This window comes from Silene latifolia, chromosome Y, assembly GCF_048544455.1.
Source record: "Silene latifolia isolate original U9 population chromosome Y, ASM4854445v1, whole genome shotgun sequence".
Classification (NCBI taxonomy): Eukaryota; Viridiplantae; Streptophyta; class Magnoliopsida; order Caryophyllales; family Caryophyllaceae; genus Silene; species Silene latifolia.
The window spans coordinates 64793823-64814053 of NC_133538.1; the positions used below are offsets into that span (position 1 = coordinate 64793823).

General features: G+C 39.4%; 1 long non-coding RNA gene and 1 other non-coding gene across 2 annotated transcripts in view; one reads left to right on the top strand and one right to left on the bottom strand.

Annotated features, from left to right (window-relative positions):
• Window positions 1–1937: 1937 nt before the first annotated feature.
• LOC141633297 (uncharacterized) overlaps window positions 1938–20231 on the bottom strand; it is a 61117-nt gene continuing 42823 nt past the window's right edge. The window contains exon 3 of the long non-coding RNA XR_012538078.1: window positions 1938–2020. This is a non-coding gene — a long non-coding RNA (uncharacterized LOC141633297). The remainder of the gene's footprint in view (window positions 2021–20231) is intronic.
• LOC141636395 (small nucleolar RNA R71) lies at window positions 13643–13746 on the top strand. Its single transcript, XR_012541011.1, has one exon. It is a non-coding gene; the product is annotated as a small nucleolar RNA R71 (small nucleolar RNA).

The following is a 20231-nucleotide window of genomic DNA, read 5'->3' on the forward strand; positions in this document are numbered from 1 at the left end:
AGTATATGTGCCCTAAAATAATACTAATATTATTGTTTACTACTTCTAGTAATGGTAAGATGATATTAGTGATTTTGTGAGTTTTTACTTCTTAAGTGTTCTAAACAAAAATAGAGAGAATTTATAAATTACTCATATTTTTGTTAAGTAAGAATGACCAAAATAAAAAGAGAAAACTCTTCTTATTTTCTAGGTGGCCGGATGGCATGGGGAAGAAGGCCCAATGCATGCTCAAGTTTGTTCTTCTCAAGATTTAGGCTTGCAAGTCTATCATTAGTAGGGTATGATTGTGTTTTGTTAATTAAATGAACAAAACACAACCAACCTCCCATACCCCTTATAAACACGGCACCCATGAGATAAAAGGGTCCATCTTAAGTTTGGCATATGTCAATTTGTGTAGTGTGACATATTGGACATGTTACTAGACATGTTATTTAATAATACATTTTTAACTTATTAAAAATCATTATATAAACAAAATAAATCACATACAAAAATTAACTAGTAATTCATGATTACAAGTACTCAAAATGGAATTATAAATCACAACACCTTATATTTATAATAAATCATTCATTCTTATTTTAATTGTTTCATAAACAATAATAAAACCTAAGTAATAAAACAATTTTACATTACTTAGAACGAATATTATTTAATCGAATAACAATAAGATACGAATTCTCACTCACAAAATCATTCGTTCAATTTTAAGGAATTAATTAACTTGTATCAACATACAATTAATTAATTAATCAATTAAGAGTGTTACCCTAGAGGTATGACCTTAAGGGATCAACTGATCACCACCGTCATATGACAGTAATGTCAAACTCTAGCCAGCCAATCATTACCGATTAATGTGGATCAGTTGACAATAAAATATTACTTTCTGTCATGCATTCTTATTATGAGATTTAAACATGTGATCGCATTATTGTCGAGGACACATACTCCAACAGAGATTTCAAGGGAAGCAGCAGTTCCTCCTTCTAGTCCTTTGCTTGACATGCGTAATCAGATATTTGATTTTCTGTCTACGGAAAGGGCTGAGCTGGTTGAAGAGGAGGTCATATTTCAAATTGATAAGAAAAAGAGACTAACTTTGGACTCATCCATTATTAGCAATATTTCCATTGATCAATTTCGATTTGTAACGGTTAGGGAGCATTCGAGCAAGCTTCGTAGCCGCAGGATGGTTCATTTCAAGGGTCATAGTAGAAGGGTACAGGTTGACACTAATTTGAAGACCAGCCCTTTGTCTTTGGTTTATATGGAGCATTTAGCTTTTGTTTATAGGTACATTTCGATGCCTACCATCATCCTCCATTTAAGAAACGTCAGCTGTCTTCTTCCGTTTGGTCTTTTTCTAAGTGTAGCCTGGTTCGTTGGACAAGTAGTTATGGGGTCTACGATGCCCCTCGGTTTGTATTTTAGTTAGTCTTTATGTAGTCGATTACTATGTAATCTCGTTTTATTTTATTTATGCCCGTTCATCGTTGTCAAAAAAAAACTTATACAATGAAACTCACTCCATTTGCTTGTAGTATTCTCGATTTTCTTTTCTTAAGCTTTCGAAAGGCATCGACTCCCACTTACTGTAGTTTGAGTTCTTTATAACCTCACTCATGTCTGGTGAACCAGAGACAGGCCCGTTGAAGTCACTTCTTTTCTCACCCCAGAACTTGTAATTTATGAACTGCCCAACATCACCAAACTGGCCGGTCTCACTTTATTTTAAACGATTGCAGCGCTATGAGCCCTTTTGATTGCATCTTGACTTGGTATGTTTGACCAGTCTTCATTTCTCTGAGCTCTCATCGGAGAATGTATTCGTATTACCTGTATTAGAAAAAATGAAGACCAGTAGCATAGTGAAAACTTCCATAAAGAGATGGGTTTTGTCGTATCAGAAAAAAATATTATAAACCATACCCCTAGGCACTCAAGTAACTGATAGTATACTCTTCCTTGAAATGGATTGTGTCCCTTCCTAGGTTATGAGAAGTATCTGGTCCTACCAGAAACAAGAATATCATCGCTAATTAGATCCCTCATTCATGTATCACTGTATCAGTATTACGTGTGTATTACCACCACAAAGACAGTTTCCACTTTCCAGGGGACTCATAATGTAATTTGCATCTAGAACGTCCTCGAAATAGCCTGCAGGCATCAGTATAGCATAGATGTTACCGTAACTCTGTAGGCAAGAGGATGCTCAGACTCTTCATCCCACCCACCTTATCCGTGTGGACCCGACCCGACACGGATCCGGACCAGATATGTCTTGATCAGGATTGTTGAGATCCTTGTGTCTAGTCTCATCCCAAAAAATCTTAAAGCAGCTTTATTCCCATCAATCTTTGATCCGTCAAAATTTAGCTTTAGAAAACCCTCTCTAAGTTTCTCCCACCAAATTTATTCTTTATTAATAGTTTTTCTAACTGATATGGCTTGATCAGGACTGTTGAGATCCTTGTGTGTAGTCTCATTCCATGTCTTAATACTACTATTACATAATAGAGTAAGTTTGCTGTTATTAATATAAACATTATTAAAAGTAATGTCATTTCTGTGAAATCATGCATATATTCCACGAGATAAAGATAATCTTAATGAAATCATCTTTTGGAACAGAGTCTTTGAGATAATTGAGTTTCATTATAAAACTTTGGTTTGCAATATTATCAAAGTTTGACAAAAATATTTTAAAGCTAATAATATCCATGTCTTGGATAACAGAACCAATCAAGAGACATTCGCAAAAGAAATGATCTTTGTTTTCAATCGGATGGTTGCATAAAACACAATCAGGTGGGACATTGATATGACTTTTAAGAAGTCTACTTTTCATTGGGAGACCGTCAACACAGGCTTTCGAAAGAAAAAATCTTAACTTTGGAAGAATATCTAATTTCCAAATCCAGTAAAATTCACATTTGCCAAGTCTATGATCGAATATACCTTGCGCTAACCAAGTTGCTGTTTTGGTCGAGAAATTTCCATCCACGGATAACCCCCAAAGGAGGGTATCTGGGATATCATTATGTGGCAGTGGGATGTTAGTAATCTGATTAACAATATTATTATTCACTACATTGGATAGTTTACAGACATCCCATTGCTTATCAGGGGTTATGAAATCTTTAACCAAAAAATTAAGATCACGGTTGATATCATCATCAAAAATGCTGGTAAGAGGATGTGGACAAACCCAATTATCAGACCAAAATTTAATATTGTTACCATTACCACCTACCTGCCATCTTAGCCCTTTTCTAAACAGAGTCTGAAGACTCATAAGTTTACGCCATTGCCAATATGATGCTGAATTAGGCTTATGATCGAAGAGTGAACAATTTCTCAAGTATTTTCTAGTAATCACTTTGACCCATATACTTTCCATATCCATTAAGATTTTCCATAACAGTTTCATCTGAAGAGCTTTGTTAGCTACTTCAGAACATTTAATTCCAAGACCACCAACCGACCTTTGTCAACACACTTTATGCCAACCAATCAAATTAGGGGAACGGTGGGAGGGATTCTTATTCCAGAGAAAATCTCTGTTAATTTTATCTAATCTATTATGGATTGATGAAGGAAGGAGAAAGCTTTGCATTTGAAAAGTTCCCTTCGCGGCTAAATTAGCATTGACCAGAATTAGCCTACCTGTTTGCGATAATGAATTCGCTTTCCATTTCGATAATTGAGTGCAAGAAGATTGAATAATACCTTCAAAAGTATTTTTAGTCACTCTGATGTCAATAACAGGATATCCTAAATACTTACCTAAATGAGCTTCCTCGTTCATATGAAGTATACCTCGAAATGATTCATGATGCGTGCATATTATATAGACTTTTTGTACTTCATTTGCACGCATCTCCATGCATATTCAGTGGTGTTTAGCTACAAATGTCCCCCCGAATAGTCTACTTTGGTTTGTCTTAGATTATTTGCAGGTATGAACCGGAAAGGAGCATAATAAAGCCTAAAACATGTCCCTATGCATGCATTTAGGAGATGAGTTGAGTCGGAGCTTGGAAACTACTAATTGTGATGCGCAACAAAGTAAGGAAGCTAGGCGAGCAAAGGAAGTACTTAAAATTACTAGTGCCTACTTTGAAGAGCCATATCTCGAGTTCTACAACTGATTTGTAGGTGATTCTAATTGGAGATGAAAGCTTGTCCTCTTAGCTTTCCAACGCCACTGGAAACGCTCTGTTTGCCCAAGTAACGACGAAATGGTAGCCGTTTGCAGTTCAGTGCGCGAAGCGGGAATTATGCGCTGGAAACTAAACGATCGAGTAGATAGTGTTCGATCGAGTAGTTTAAAGTCCTCGATCGAATAGCTTATTTTAGATAGTGTTCGATCGAGTAGGTTTTCTACTCGATCACGAGGTTTTTCCATATTTTACTCGATCGAGAGGTTTTAAACCACTCGATCGAGTACTTTTCTATCTGCCGCAAGGTTTTAATATCGTTTAGATTAATAATTGTCTTTCCTATAAATAGGAAAGACGTCATTATGTCTAAACTCTCTTCTTTTCACCTTTTTGCTCCTTTTTCTCTGTTGGACGCTGCTTCTCTCTATTTTTCCGGATCTTAAGTTGTAATTCCCCCTTTACTCTCTTTACTCTATTTAATTATCTTTAATTTGCGATGTTTGTTTATTCTTCATCTCTTGTTCTTGCTTTGTTCATTATTATGCATAGCTAGGATTTAGGGGATTCGATGATTTATTGTTAGTTGCTAATTAGGTTACAGATCTTTTGTTGTGATCATGTCTTTGTTGTTAATCACTGTAATTAACTGTAACTAGCTACTTGAATCGATGCATTTAGCTTAATTAATCTTGGTAAGCCTTAACCTAGACCGGAAGGTTGGAAGGGGTGAGACCCGCAATGAACAATATGATGCTTTAGTGAGGGCGGAAGCTAAGCTAATAGTATTTTAGGGCGAATTGTGACCAGAAGGAGATATTTGTTGCCCCTTTGACTGATACAATTGATTGATCTGTGACCTTAGCTGCAATTATCTGACATTCATTGATGACACGAAAATCCTAGTTCTCTTCTTTTACTGTTAATCTCTCTACTCTTTTCTCACTTTAATATCCCTTAGTTTAGTTCAAACAATTAAAAACCCCCAATTGGGACCGTAGACAGACCGAGTTGACAAGTAGATAGTGACCGCCTCCTGTGGAGATCGACCCTACTTACCGCTGACTTCTGTTAGTAGTACTTAGGTATTTTTTTTTAGTACTGAAACGACGGTATCAAATTTTGGCGTCGTTTCCGGGGAGGCAATTATTTTATCTGCTTGTTTTATTTTTGTCTGTCTGTAGCCTCAAGGGATTTATTTCTTGAGGCAGTTCTTATCTTTTTTTTGTCTGTCTTTTTTTTTTAGTGTTGGTTTGATAGGTCCTACAGGTACTACCTAGTCAGTTCTAGATAAAAGATCGTCAAAGGGAAGGCTTGAGTACCTTTGATCTTCCACCTATGTTCCATCCTATGGCGCAGCAGGTGGTTTACTGTGAGAGATGTGGTGCTGCTGGGCACAATGCCACTAATTGCTTGGCGGCGAACGATGAGGTCTATGCGTTTAAGCAGCGTAGACAATCTAGTCGTCCCACTGCAATTGTTCCGCCACATTTACCTTATCAACGAGGCTATCAAAAGTCTCCATTTGTTTGGCCACCGCAACAACAAGCTACTCCTCCTCCTGATAAACAGAAAGAAGAGTTTGCTAAACTGAAATCATTGGTGAAGGCGCTTGCACTCCAATTGCAGGAACATGATAGATTTAATTACGCTCAATTTAATGAGCTTGAGTCTGAAATAGCTCAGTTAGCTTCTGAGTCGGACTTTAGGCACGCAGAGAGTGGTCTTTCCCATGAAGGACCCGAGTTGCCTATCGATACTGATGATTTATATGACTCGGAGTATGAAAGTCTATCTGAAAACGAAACTTCATACGAGGATTTCTACACTGAATAGCAACAAATGCTCGATCGAACTGATTATAGTGATCGATCGAGTGATATGTCTGAGGAAGTGTTCGATCGAACAGAAAATACCACTCGATCGAACAGCTTTTATGAGGAAGTTTTCGATCGAGCAGATTCTTGTGTTCGATCCAGTGATATTCAAGAGAAAAGTTTTCGATCGAGTACTATCTCTACTCGATCGACCATATTGGCCATGGAGAGCAATGAAATGTCATCTTGGTTCGTTTTGGATGACGATATGGACGAAGACAACGGTTATGGTGAATCCCCCATTTTCAAAGCCGAGCTGGATGCATTGGAGGCTGCGATTTATGGGGTAGAACCCACAAATGAGGGTAACGATAAGGTAGCTGAGTCAGAGAACACTTTTAGCACGGAAGAGGTAATACGTTCTTTTATCAGTGATTCCGACGTTAGGAGCAACCGACCTGAGGTAATTAAATATGAATTCATGATTTTTGCTATGACTAAAAGTAAACTACCTCGTATGACTTATGCTATATATTTCAATACACCACCCCCTCCTAGTTGGATAAAGAAGCTTATAAAGTTTCACCGTATTTGACAGGCTAGTCGTGTACCTACCAAAAATAACCAACTGGCACTAACTAATATAGCTAGGGAAGTCAGGTCGATCTCCACAGGGAGGAAAGATATCCGTTAAGATCCGTCTATTTAAGTCACTAAATGGGGGTTTGAATTTGGTTTACTAAACTAATCAAGGTTTGAAGGAAAGAGCAATAAGGAAAGAGCCATAAGGGACATAAAATGTAATAAAGATGATCAACTGAGAGAGAACATGTCAGGATTTCGGTTCACCATGGTAGTCTAGCGATTCAACTACAAATATCCTAGATAATTTATTGTGAGACGGATACAGGAAAGGTCCTTCCGGTCCACTTTCTATCCTAAATTTTCACTAACTTAACTTTCGTCCTCGCCAGGGTAGTCTACTGTTCATAGCAGGTCTATTTAGTCCAATCTTCCGATCTAGGAATAAATGTAACCAGATTAAAAGGTAGCCTAGAAGCGTGCACTCAACTAAGTCGGTATTATAATTAAATTGCCATGGGTACATATTCTCACAAATAAATCATCTTGTCTATACGCTACATCGTCACAATCCTACCATGGATTCCCTAATTCCAACATGAATGGATTTAGCTACTCATATCGTTAACGATGTCAATAATAACAATGATGAATGAACTAATAGAAAACATGATGAAATAACAATAACAATGCATAAATGAAATTAGGGCAGAAATTAATGATAAGAGAAACAAGAGATTAAATCAATAAAAACGAGATTAAGATTAATAAAGAGAAGAGAGATTACAATCACAAGAATTCCGGCGTAAAGAACAACCAAGATCCAAGCAAATAAATCTAAGAGCAAAGTTACAATAGAAAAGTTTAAGGGAGAGATTAAGAGTAAAGAGTGGCATTCTAAGATGAGTCAAAATGTAATTATTAACCTAATTATGAATGGTTAAATATAAAAACAAAGTCCATCAACGAAATAAGGCAACACGGGTTAATTAAGCCCGTGAAAACTCAAAACCTCTCGATCCAGCAGTATAAAAAAACTCGATCGAGTTCTTCAGTAGACAATCCTCTGGATCGAGCAGAAAAGTTACTCGATCGAGGAAACCTCTAAAACAGCATTTCGATCGAGTGAAGTAAAGTACTCGATCGACCTCTTCAGCACATAAAACCACTCGATCGAACCAAAATGCTCCTTGATCGGGTGTTCTTCCTCCAAGTCAGCTTCCAACTCTTCACACATCCCAATGCATATAAGTCTCGCTCTAACATTCCCGTCTCCTCAAAATGCATGCAAAATAGGACGAAAAAAGTACGGTTTCACCACTTTCAGGTTCATTTATGCAAAACAGGCAAAACAAACCAAAGAAGCCAATTCGGGGCATATTGCAATACAAAACAGTATAAAAGTTTATAGAAATACGTGCAAAATAAGAGTAAAAAGACTATATAAAATGCACGTATCAAATCTCCCCAAACCAAACCTTTACTCCTCCTCGAGTAAACTAAATGCAGACTAATCGAACAGAAATGAAAACTCAGAGCTAGTTATAACTTGTCTACTTGAACCAATTTAATGCAAAAAAATCAACAGCCATAGCTACAACAGTCAGTACGCAAACGATTTATAAGTTGTCCAGAAATAAAGTTGACCTATCGACCTTGCAAGACCAATAAAATCGGACTCTCACGTGGTCACTCTTCTCTTATGAAGCAAAGGGTGAAGTATATGTGTATAAGAGAGAAAGAAAACAGTCACTCACCTAAACTGCGACCTACATAGCATGCATGCAACAAAAATAAAAGACGATTCAAGGACTATGCACACATTCCAACCAACAATGCCCGTCACAGCCAAGGGCTTACAAATGATATGGGAAAATGAGGTTCAGGTGAGAAAAGGCAAAACAAATTATGGAAATGTGGAGGTAAAAGCTCCAAGCTAGTTCCTAAACAAGACCATATAAGACCGTCCGAATCTCAACTGACTGAAAATAAACACAAGTGCCCTTCATTTGGCACACAGCTCACTAACCAAATACACTATCTCCTCAAAAATATATGAATAAGAACAGAGGAGTGAGACGGTCATAAACTTCCCTTTTTTAATACCGTCTTAATTACAAACAATCCAAATCAAATTTTTCAATCTTTTCTTTCTTTTTTTCTTTCTGCTTCACGTGTGTTTCAACTCTTTTTTTTCTTTTTTTTCCTTTCACACGTTTTCCTTCTTTTTTTTTCAATTTTTTTTTCAAATCTTTTTCTTCCTTTCTCATTCCTGTACCAACTCTAACAATGGAAACGGGCCAAACTCGCAATATAAACCGACATACCACAAAATATATACTAGACTAGCTTGACTGGGCATGCTTAGTTTTGGATGTAGCTAATGGGTCAAAAAGGCTAAATTTGGCTTAAGTGGAGCTAAATGGGTGAAAAATGTAAGAAAAGGGAAAATTTGCAAGCACCTCTCTGCATATGACACCGACCACAAACACGAATGTATGCAGTTGACAAGAAATTGAATGTCATAAATGTGCAAAAAGATGAACATGCTATGCAAGGAGTATTACTCTCAATTCCTATGTAAACCGGTCATGAGTGTCACCAGTTATAAGGCTCTAAATCTCAGAAATTGTAAAGTAGGTTGCCAATTTATCAGGTCAAGTCTACACGGCCAACTAAATTTGAACATAAACTTCGTAGATTATGCGAAAGACTCAGCTAATAACTATCAATGAAAGTGCAAGGCTCAAGTAAAATGACAAGTTAAAGTGAAATATCATCACGGAAATCAACCGTTCCGACTCAACCTATATGAAAAAGTAAACGTGAATATTTTATTAATTTTTGATTTTTTTTTATTTTTTGGATTTTTATGATTTTTGAATTAAATTAAAACAATGCAAGCATAAAATAGAAATGTGAATGCAAAAACAAATGCAAATGCAGACTTAACAAGATACATTACCCTCCCCAAACCAAAACGGACAATGCCGTCGTTGTCCTCCAGCATAAACCAGCAGATATATACTGGGGAACGGGAAAAAAATACAACCAATAAATGAATGAAAAACAAGAAATAAAAAGGAGACAAAAGAAAATAAAAGAACGAGAATGTAAATATAAAACACGAACTTCCCCAAACCAGCCTGAAAACCGGGGAAGTGAGTAGACTAGTAGCTACTCGTCAGCCTCCACTGAATTGTCCTCCACCGTCATAGTGTAGTCCGGGTCCACCTGCTGCTCTCTCCTCCTCCTCTCCTCAGCCTGAGCTCTCGCTGCCGCCGCAGCTGGGTCCTCCTCCTCCTCCTCGCCACATGCTCACTCAGGGTACCCCTCAGCTAGGTACCGGTATAAGGACGGGTGTGGCCAACCCTCTGGAATAGGACGTTGTCGCCTCATGTGGTACTCGTATAGAGGGAACAAAGTAAGAGCTATGTCCCGCTCCATACGAGCCTGCCTCTCTACAAGCTCAAGCAACAAACTGTCACGGTGCCCTTGGTACATGACCGGAGACGCCTCAAAGGGTGGAGGAGATACAAAATTAGCCGGAAAAACCGGCTGTGCCTGTGTCTGGTCGGACACTGGAGTAGGAGTAGGCATCGGGGTAGGAATGACCGTGGAAGTCTGGCCACCCCTAGAAGGTGTGGACCCCTCTCCAGTCTCAGGTCTACGCCGCTTCCTAGAAGTGGACAGAGTAGGAGGTGGTCGAAGTGCGAGGTGGTACATGGGCACTGGTGGTGGTATCCTGCCCCTAACAGTGGGCAGGGGAACGAGGCGAGGTAGGGTGGTTCAAGGAAGGGTCTCAGACAAGGAACCGCCTATCTTCCAAGTCTGCTGGTCAGAAGCAAGCCAAGTTATAGACAGCATAGCTGCCTGGTCCAGGTACTTATCGACGCCTATGTACTGTAAGTCACGAGGGAAGACGGGGAAGAGAAAACGGGCAAGGACAGTGGCTATGCCACCGCAGACGATGGCGCCCGTGGTCTTCTCCCCCACAGAGTGAAAGTACTGGGCCGTCAAGTAAGCAATGTTGAGGACAAAGGGGCCCTCCCTGTCAATGTTCAGGTACCCGTCCAGAATAGAAAGCTCAATGTTGTTCACATTGTTTGGTTCTCTACGGCCAAAAATAGTACTACCCATCACACGCAGGAAGTAACGGGCAGGGGGAACATGGACCTGAGCGAGCTTTCGCTCCTCGTCGGTAGTGTGTGCCAAGGTCCTACACAACTGTCGGATAACCTTTCTAGGGGCAGCAGTAGGACCCGTAAAAGAAAGTCCTAGCCTAGTACCAAACTCCTCTAAATTCCAAGAAAAGTCCGGTTAATCAACTGAAAAGACACGGAAGCACAAGTGGGGTCAGCGTCATGTGCCCCATAAGAGAAGGTAAAGGAGTTGAAAAACTCAAGAGTCAGCTCCTTGTAGGTATAGGCACTCATGGTCACAAGTCCAGACATCCCCGTACCTCTCAAAATCTCACAAACTGGCTCGTAAATACCAAGTCGATCAAGTGACAGACGGCACAAAAAGTTGGTCGAAAGAAAGTCACAGTTAAGCAAAGTAAAGAATCTAGTGCGATGAATACCATTAATGAAGATTACCTGAGGGTAGTCGGGTTGTGAGTCGAGCGAATCATCCCCTCGGATGTTAACACGGCCAGCAGAATGGCCAGCAGTAGCTCTAGCTCGTGCGCGACCCCGGCCTCTAGTACCAGAGGTAGAAGTCCGTTCTCTGACAGAGCGAGGTACTAGAGCCACCCGGTAAGCAGCTGCGACTGCGGGTGACCACGCAGCAGGGGTGGTCACCGTACCTGAGGTACTAGCTGTGGCTGCAACAGAAGAAGCAGCAGAAACCGACACGGATGCCGAGCTAGTAGCAGATACCAAAACAGAAGCTGAGCTAGCAGCAGAGCTAGCAAAAACAGAGGCTGGGACGGAAGTAGGAGCGGAACTAGTAGCAGTGACCTTTGACAGTACCTGCATCTTTTTCATCTGTACCTGCAGGAAGGAAAACAGACGAATTCTCCTCCTTTTTGCTCTCAGTCTGAGGCTGAGGGGTTATAATTGCAGCACAAAATTCCAAATTTTCATCTGGAGTGTAAATATGGGAGTCAGTAGAGGAAAGAGCATTGCAAGGTTGAGCTTGTATGTGAGCCCTACGAGACTTAGATTGATGGAAAATTAATTCCTTGTCTCCTACCTGAAACGTAAGTGTCTTGCCCCTGATATCAATCACTGCACGAGCAGTGAATAAAAATGGTCTCCCTAAAATAATGGGGGTGTCAGTGTCCTCGGGAATATTAAGCACTACGAAGTCAACGGGAATAAAGAATCTCCCGATTTTAACAGGTATGTCCTCTATGACACCTAACGGCCGTGTTATACTACGGTCGGCCATCTGTACGGTCATGTTTGTGCAATTAAATTTATTCAAACCAAGTCACTTTGCGAGTGACAAAGGTAAGATGCTCACGCTAGAACCAAGATCGCATAGCGCGTTATCAATCAAATGGGTACCTATATAACATAGAATTGAGAAACTACCCGGGTCTGACTGTTTAGGTGGCAACTTATTTTGAACTAGGGCAGTCCCTACCTTAGTTAAATCTACCGTCTCATAATCATTAATGTGCATTTTACGTGATAAAATTTCTTTCATAAACTTTAAATAAGAGGGTACCTGTGTCAGCAACTCGGCGAATGGAACAGAGACCTGTAAGCTTTTCAGGAGTTCGGCAAATTTACCGAACTGTTGATTGGCTTTCGTGCTCTGTAATCGCCTCGGGAAGGGCACGGTAATAGGAATCTCGAGCCCTTAGTTTCTCTCTTCCAACGTCTCAGCTGGTTCAAGCTCTTTGTCACTCAATTGAGACTTTTTGCCTCTCGATCGAGTCCTTCCAGGTGAAATATCACTCGATCGAGCAATAGCAGGCTCTCGATCGAGTTCGTCTAATAGCACAGTGTTCGATCGAGCTAAATTACCACTCGATCAAACAGATTCTTCAACAATTTCACTCGATCGAGTGGTTTGGACCCCTGGATTGAAGCCTTGAATTTCCTGTTCACTCGATCGAGTAGAATTACTCTTCGATCGAGTACTTTCTTCATCAATTCTACTCGATCGACCCCTTGAAACCAGTCGATCGAGTATTTTCTTCGTGGTCAGCTCTCTTTCTGCAACAGATGATTGCTCATCATCATTTACATCCTTCCTCGGGTCTGAAATATCCCTGTCAACAAATAATTTTGGCCCTTCATAAGAACGACCACTTCTCAAATTAATCAAATTCACCGTCTCGTGTGGAATCTTCTCAGATTGAGATGGCAAATGACCTTGTTTCCTCGTGGACTGGTTCGCGGCTAGCTGAGCAACTTGAGTTTCAAGTGACTTGATAGATGCTTTTTTCTGTTGGTCACTTAGTTGCCATTGCTTTGTCAACGGCTGGAGCATTGACTGTAGCTCACCTAGCTCACTTACCCCACATGAAGATGATGCGCCTTGATTCGGTGGATGGAAAGAAGGAGGCTTTTGGAAGCCTTGTTGAGCTTTATGAGGCGGGACATATGGTTGTTGCTGCTGCGGTGGAGGAGTGGGATTAATGACATTTTAACTTATCCACCTCAAATTGGGATGGACTGCCCCTTGGTTGTTGTAATAAGAACCTTCTCCTTGCCTGTATTGTTGAAAAGCAAGGACTTGTTCTTTCTCAGTAAGACAGTCAATAGCAGTATGACCGTCATCGCCTCTACATCTCTCACAAATGACAGTTTCTTGTCTAGTCAACAGATGAACCGCCTGTGGCTCCCCAGCAGATTGCAGCTCCAATCTATAAAACCGGGTATTCATGGCTTCCAGCTGAGCCACAACTGCCTTATCAACTGAATGGATTGTTCGAATACCGTCCCGTGGGTTCCCATATTCAACACAATGGGTCGCCATCTCCTCAATAATGCCCCATCCCTTATCATCATCAATGTTTTTCTGAAATCTTCTGTTGGATGAGTGTCAAGAATAGCTCTATGGTCATCATACAACCCATTATAAAATTGGTTGCACAATAACCATTGATCAAAACTGTGATGAGGAAGAGACCTCACCAACTTCTTGAAACGACACCAAGCTTCATAGAAAGTCTCATCAGGTGCCTGCTTGAAACTTGTAATCTTACCCCTCAAATGATTAGTGCGTTGTGGAGGGAAGTATCTTTTGTAGAAGGCAAGTGCGAGAGTCTCCCAGTTGGTGATCCTAGCAGTTGTCCGGTCAAGATCAGTTAGCCACTCTCGGGCTGAGTCAGTCAGAGAAAGAGGAAAGAGAACTTCCTTTATCTTATCCTGTGTTACTCCCTTTGTAGCGGAAATAGTAAAACAGTAATCAGTAAAGACCTCCATGTGTTTCCTTGGGTCTTCACCCGCCACACCCCTGTACAGGTTTCTCTCCACCAGATTTATATAAAGACGGTCGGATATCAAAAGTGTTACCATCCTCAGTTTGGAGGTTGAAACCTTTAGGAATAGAGGATGCTTTGGGCTCCGAGTGACTTGCAATGTTCGGCATATTTATTGGTTCTTTGGCAGAAATGAGATTATCATCTTCTAAAGACTGGTCTTCTGCAAATAGAAAATGTTGTAGCTCAGGTTCGAAAGTACTCAAGTCTTCCTTTCGAAGTTCTCTTTGCAGACGAAGTCTATGCCGAAATAGTCTTTCTGGCTCAGAATCAGCTGGAACTAACTTCGACCTGTTTGACCTGGGCATACACAACACTGAAAGAGATGAATGAGAAATGTCTCTAGGAATAAAAATTCCCTGAGACGGATAAAAATAAATGAAACAAGAACAGATAGAGCTATTGCCTCCCCGGTAACGGCGCCAAAATTTGACATGCTAGTCGTGTACCTGCCAAAAATAACTAACTGGCACTAACTAATATTGCTAGGGAAGTCGGGTCGATCTCCAAAGGGAGGCAAGATATCCGTTAAGGTCCATCTATTTAAGTCACTAAATGGGGGTTTGAATTTGGTTTACTAAACTAATAAATGTTTGAGGGAAAGAGCAATAAAGAAAGAGCAATAAGGGACATAAAATGTAAAAAAGATGATCAAATTAGAGTGAACATGTCAGGATTTTGGTTCACCATGGTAGCCTAGCGATTCAACTGCAAATAGCCTAGATAATTTACTGTGAGACGGATACAGGAAAGGTCCTTCCGATCCACTTTCTATCCTAGATTTCCACTAACTTAACTTCCGTCCTCTTCAGGGTAGTTTACTGTTCATACTAGGTCTATTTAGTCCAATCTTCCGATCCAGGAATAAATTTAACCAGATCAAAAGGTAACTTAGAAGCGTGCATTCAACTAAGTCGGTATTATAATTAAATTGCCATTGGTACAGATTCTCACAAATAAATCATCTAGTCAATTCGTTACATCGTCACAATCCTACCATGGACTCCCTAATCCCAACATGAATGGATTTAGCTACTCATATCGTTAACGATGTCAATAATAACAATGATGAATGAACTAATAGAAAACTCGATGAAATAACAATAACAATGCATAAATGAAATTAGGGTAGAAATTAATGATAAGAGAAACAAGAGATTAAAGCAATAAAAACGAGATTAAGATTAATACAGAGAAGAGAGATTACAATCACAAGAATTCCGGCATAAAGAACAACCAAGATCCAATCTAATAAATCCGGGAGAAAAGTTACAGTAGAAAAGTTTAAGGGAGAGATTAAGAGTAAAGAGTGGCGTTCTAAGATGATTCAAAACGTAATTATTAACCTAATTATAAATGCTTAAATATAAAAACAAAGTCCATCAACGAAATAAGGCAACACGGGTTACTTAAACCCGTGAAAACTCAAAACCTCTCGATCGAGCAGTATAAAACCACTCGATCGAGGTCTTCAGCAGACAATCCTATCGATCCAGCAGAAAAGTTACTCGATCGAGGAAACCTCTAAAACAGCATTTCGATCGAGTGAAGTAAAGTACTCGATCGACCTCTTCAGCAGATAAAACAACTCGATCGAACCAAAATGCTCCTCGATCGGGTGTTCTTCCTCCAAGTCAGCTTCAAACTCGTCGTTGGCTACTCCGTTGACCATCTTTCACGCATCCCAATGCATAAGTCTCGCTCTAACATTCCCGTCTCCTCAAAATGCATGCAAAACAGGACGAAAAGAGTACGGTTTCACCACTTTCGGGTTCATTTCTGCAAAACAGACAAACAAACCAAAGTAGCCAATTCCGGGCATTTTGCAATACAAAACAGTATAAAAGTGCATAGAAATACATGCAAAATAAGACTAAAAAGACATATAAAATGCACGTATCAGTATTTGTCATCGAAAATTTGTTTGGCTGAGACGGTACTTTATATTGCTTTCATATGCTCTTTCTTTATTATGGTGCTTCTTACAATTTTGTGTAGCACATGCGCAGTTATTTGATCGGCTGCTGCGTGCTTTGAGCTGTTTTGACTAGGGTCAATTAGAATGATTGTTGAAGAAAAGAGAAAGTCGAGCTGGGACCTGTCTGAAACTAACGCTACCCGGGAGGCAACCCGGAGTTTTAATTTTTAGTTATTTTTCGAACATTTCAGTTTTTGTTGCGTGTTTAATAATTGGTCTTCTCGATCGAGTGCTCTACTTCCTTCGATCGAACACTTTGGCAGCTGATTGTACTCAATCAAGTATTCTATCTTCTCGATCGAAGTACCACGAGTTGATTCGTTCTGATTCGTTTCCCGTGACGCCACTTTGAAGCTGTTTGTGACCTCCTATGTTGCTGGCTGGTTTGGGGAGGTTCCTACTTCGCGTATTTTTGTGAGTTTTCCGCAACTTCGCTCTTTTTAGTTTGCATTTTCTTTTCCTTTCTTTGGGTACAATGAGGGCATTGTACGGTTTAGTTTGGGGAGATTATGCATCCATATCTGTGTCTGCATGTTGTTTTTATTGCATTTCTGTTGTCACGTTTAATTTCTGTATGCATTGTTGTTTATCTTTATAAAAATCAAAAATCTCAGAAAAATTAAAAATTCAAAAAATTTCATGTTTATTTTAGCATATAGGTTAAGTCGGAACGGTATATTTCAATGATGAAATTGTACTATAATTTGTCCTTTTGCTTAAGCCTTCATAAATTAATATCTTTTAGCATTGTCTTATTGCATATCTACGAGTTAATGTTAAAATTTAGCTGAACAAATAGACTTTACCTGAAATTTTGGCAAACTACTTATAAATTCTAAGTTTTAGCGCTCAATAAACTGGTATCATTTATGACCAGTTTCATGTAGGATTCTGAGTAGTATACTCCTTGCATAACATGTTTATTAATTTGCATATATATGAAATTCAATTGCTTTTTGCCTACATACATTCGGATTAGTGGTTGGTGTCACATGCAGGGAGGTGCTTACATTCCCCTTTTCCTTTCATTTTTACCCATTAAACTCCACATTTAGCCAAATTTGCCTGTTGACCCTTAACTACATCCAAATTGAGCCTGCCTTGTCAAGCTAGTTTAGTGTAATTTTTGTGGTATATTTATCCTTTTGCGACTTTGGCTCATTTTCATATTTGCACGGAGTTGGTAGAAAAAGAAAGAATGAGAAGGAAACGTGGATAAAGAAAAAAAAAGAAAAAAAAAGAAAACACACATGAACAGGAGAAGAAAAAGAAAGAAAGAAAAAGAAAAAAAATTGGAATGTGAAAGAAAGAGACCGTCTGAGCTTATTTCATTTCTTGTGACGGTCTTGCTCCTCTGTTTTATTCATATTGATGTGACCATTATTTGCGCACATTTAGTCCCCTAATTGAGCCTATTTTGCATACTATTATAGCATTTCATGGCCATTTTATCCGTCAAAACCTTCCTATTTGCTTTTCTATCGCATTTCATATGTTTTGTAGAAAAGGAGATAATAAGGCGGAAATTCCCGTCTTTCGTGCATATTTGGAAGCTTATTGATGATATTAGATGGACTAGTATGAAGAGGAGGCAAGAATGATGACCAAAGACGTAGGAATAAAGTGTATATAGAAGGATCAAAGGGTTAAAAGTAAGAATGACGAGAGGGAAGGCATTACAAGAAGAAATCGCTCGACAACCGAACCAAGGGTTGCTCCTTTGGCTCTGAAAGTATGCTAGATGGAACGGCGTCGAAAAAACAAGTAATCTAGGCTTTTGAATCACTCCAATAGGAGTCCGGATGAAAAAATGACGTCCGTTTTACAATCCGAGCTCAAACAAAGAAGTTGTTCGCCAAGACGTCCCTCTTCCCCTCAAGACGACCGTCTTCCCCACAAGACGCCCGTCTTCTGGCTGGGAAAGACAAGAAAATTCACTGGAAGAGAACCCGCCCGTCTTCTCAGAAGACGCCCGTCTTCCCCCAAAGACGCCCAGGCAGAATCTCCAGAATCCGTCCGTCTTCTCCCCAAGACGCCCGGGCCCAGACCACCGAATCCGCCCGTCCCGTGCCTAAGACGCACGGATTCCAGTCCAGCACAAATCCATTTCTTCAAGCTTCAAAGAAAGATGCCCTTCCTTTGAAAAATACCGGCGTCTCCCTGCTCAAATCTAAAAAGTGTAATTACTAATTTAGCCTTAGTTAACCTAGTGAATCCCCACTATATATACCCCACTTGTAAATAATCAAAGGGGGGATCCTTTTTATCAAGTTTTTAGAGTAGAAAATCCTTCTTTAGATTAGATTAGGAGTAGATTAGAATAGATTACTCTTTAATCTTTCCACAAATCTCACATTAATCTCTCCTTAATTATTGTTCAAGTTTGTTACTTTTGGGTAATTGAAGATTATTGGGTTATTATTGGAGGATTGACAACCCTTCATCAATCAATCAAGTTTCTTCTATTATTCTTTGCTTTATTGTTTGGATCATCTCAAGTTTGGTATAATTCCTTTACTCTTTAGTCTTTATTGTTCATTTCTTCATTCTATTATCATGTTTATACTTGTTGTGATGATTGACACCACTAATGACATGTTTCCCATGATGATGAGTGAGTAGTCTTTTAGCTAGGATTAGTGGGTAATTAGGGGAAACCAACATGGGATTGATTCATGCTTAATCTAATATGTTTTCATAATCAAATTGCTTGCTTGTTGTGATGTCAACTTTATGCACATGTTATGTTTGATGAAATGCTAAGCCTATGAATCCTTGCATTTACAACCATCTCTTATCTACTCAACTTGACTTGTAAGATATAAACCAACTCGAGTATTGTTAGACCATGCATAGAAGTTAAATAGGAGGAAAGTAAGTCGACTTGTAGGTGTTGTACAATCTAATCGATTCGGCTCCGGGACCCAACTCTTCCTATGAACCGTAAGACATAAACCAACTCGGTTCCTCCACAACATTAATTGCTTGCTTATGATTGTAAACATGTTTGTATGATCAACACCATGAATCTCCTATGACCCCATGATATCCTAGCACTTTTAATCATTTGCTTACACCTTTCCTTTTATTGCTTGTTTTACTTTATCGTTTGCATTAGTTTAGAATACAACTACAAACCCCATCAATTGTGACACTAGCATAAATCGAGATAGATAGACTTAGAACCCAAAGCACATCGTCCCATGGATCGACCTCGACTTACCGCTAACTAGTTGTTTGTTGAGTATTATAAATGTGTTTGATTGGATGTGACCCGACGACATCACCCATCAAAATGGCGGCGTTGCCGGGGACGGTGTTGTTTATTTGAATTGTTCTTTTGTCTAGTTTTAGTTGTGCTTCTTTTTCTTGAGTTTTGTTGTACTTGTTCTATTTCACATGCTCAACATGTCTACATTCACTTTTTGGCAATATGAAAATGAATCATTTGATAAATATGTTGCAAGATTTGAAGATTATATGACTCTTGCATGGCATCATGGTTTTACTCTTTCAAATTATGAAGCATGTTGTGTTGTTTATGATGGCATGAACCTTGAAACCCGCAACTTGGCATTTCACTTGAGTGGTGGTAGGATATGTGAGATGAGTTGTGAGGAATTTTGGGAATTTGTTGAGTTCATGACCATTCATTGTCTCAAGCAAACTATTCATGACATCTTTGAAAGTGCCAAGGAAGGTATGGAAGCGATAAACACCACATTTCAAAAATTCATTGAGGAAAACTATGATGAAAATGAGATTTGTGAGGATGAGAAACCTTCCTATAACCTTGAGCCAACCTACTTTGTCCACAAAATTACCCCACCTTGGGAAGATGGAGTGCTAGATGAGGAGAGTGATGATGAGGAGGAGTACATTCTTGATTGTGAAACTAATGCTTGGATGCCGTCATCCTACTCCTCTTGTGTTTCAATGAAATCAACCTCCATGTAACTTGAGTGAAAACTCACCCTTTGAGGATGACATATTTGAGGGAGACAATTGTGTTGAGCTTGGTGAGCCTTGCTATAACAACCCCTTTGATTATGGACCTTGTTGGGATGAGGAATATGATGAGGACATTTGGGAACCCCAAATAGACACCCTTAAAGTCACCATGGATGATAATGAGAGTACTTCCATTGAATGTGGTGATTTTGACTATTTGGAGGATGAGTTGAGTGAATTGCCAACCAACTACCCATTTCATGTTCCTACTGATACGTGCATATTCTATA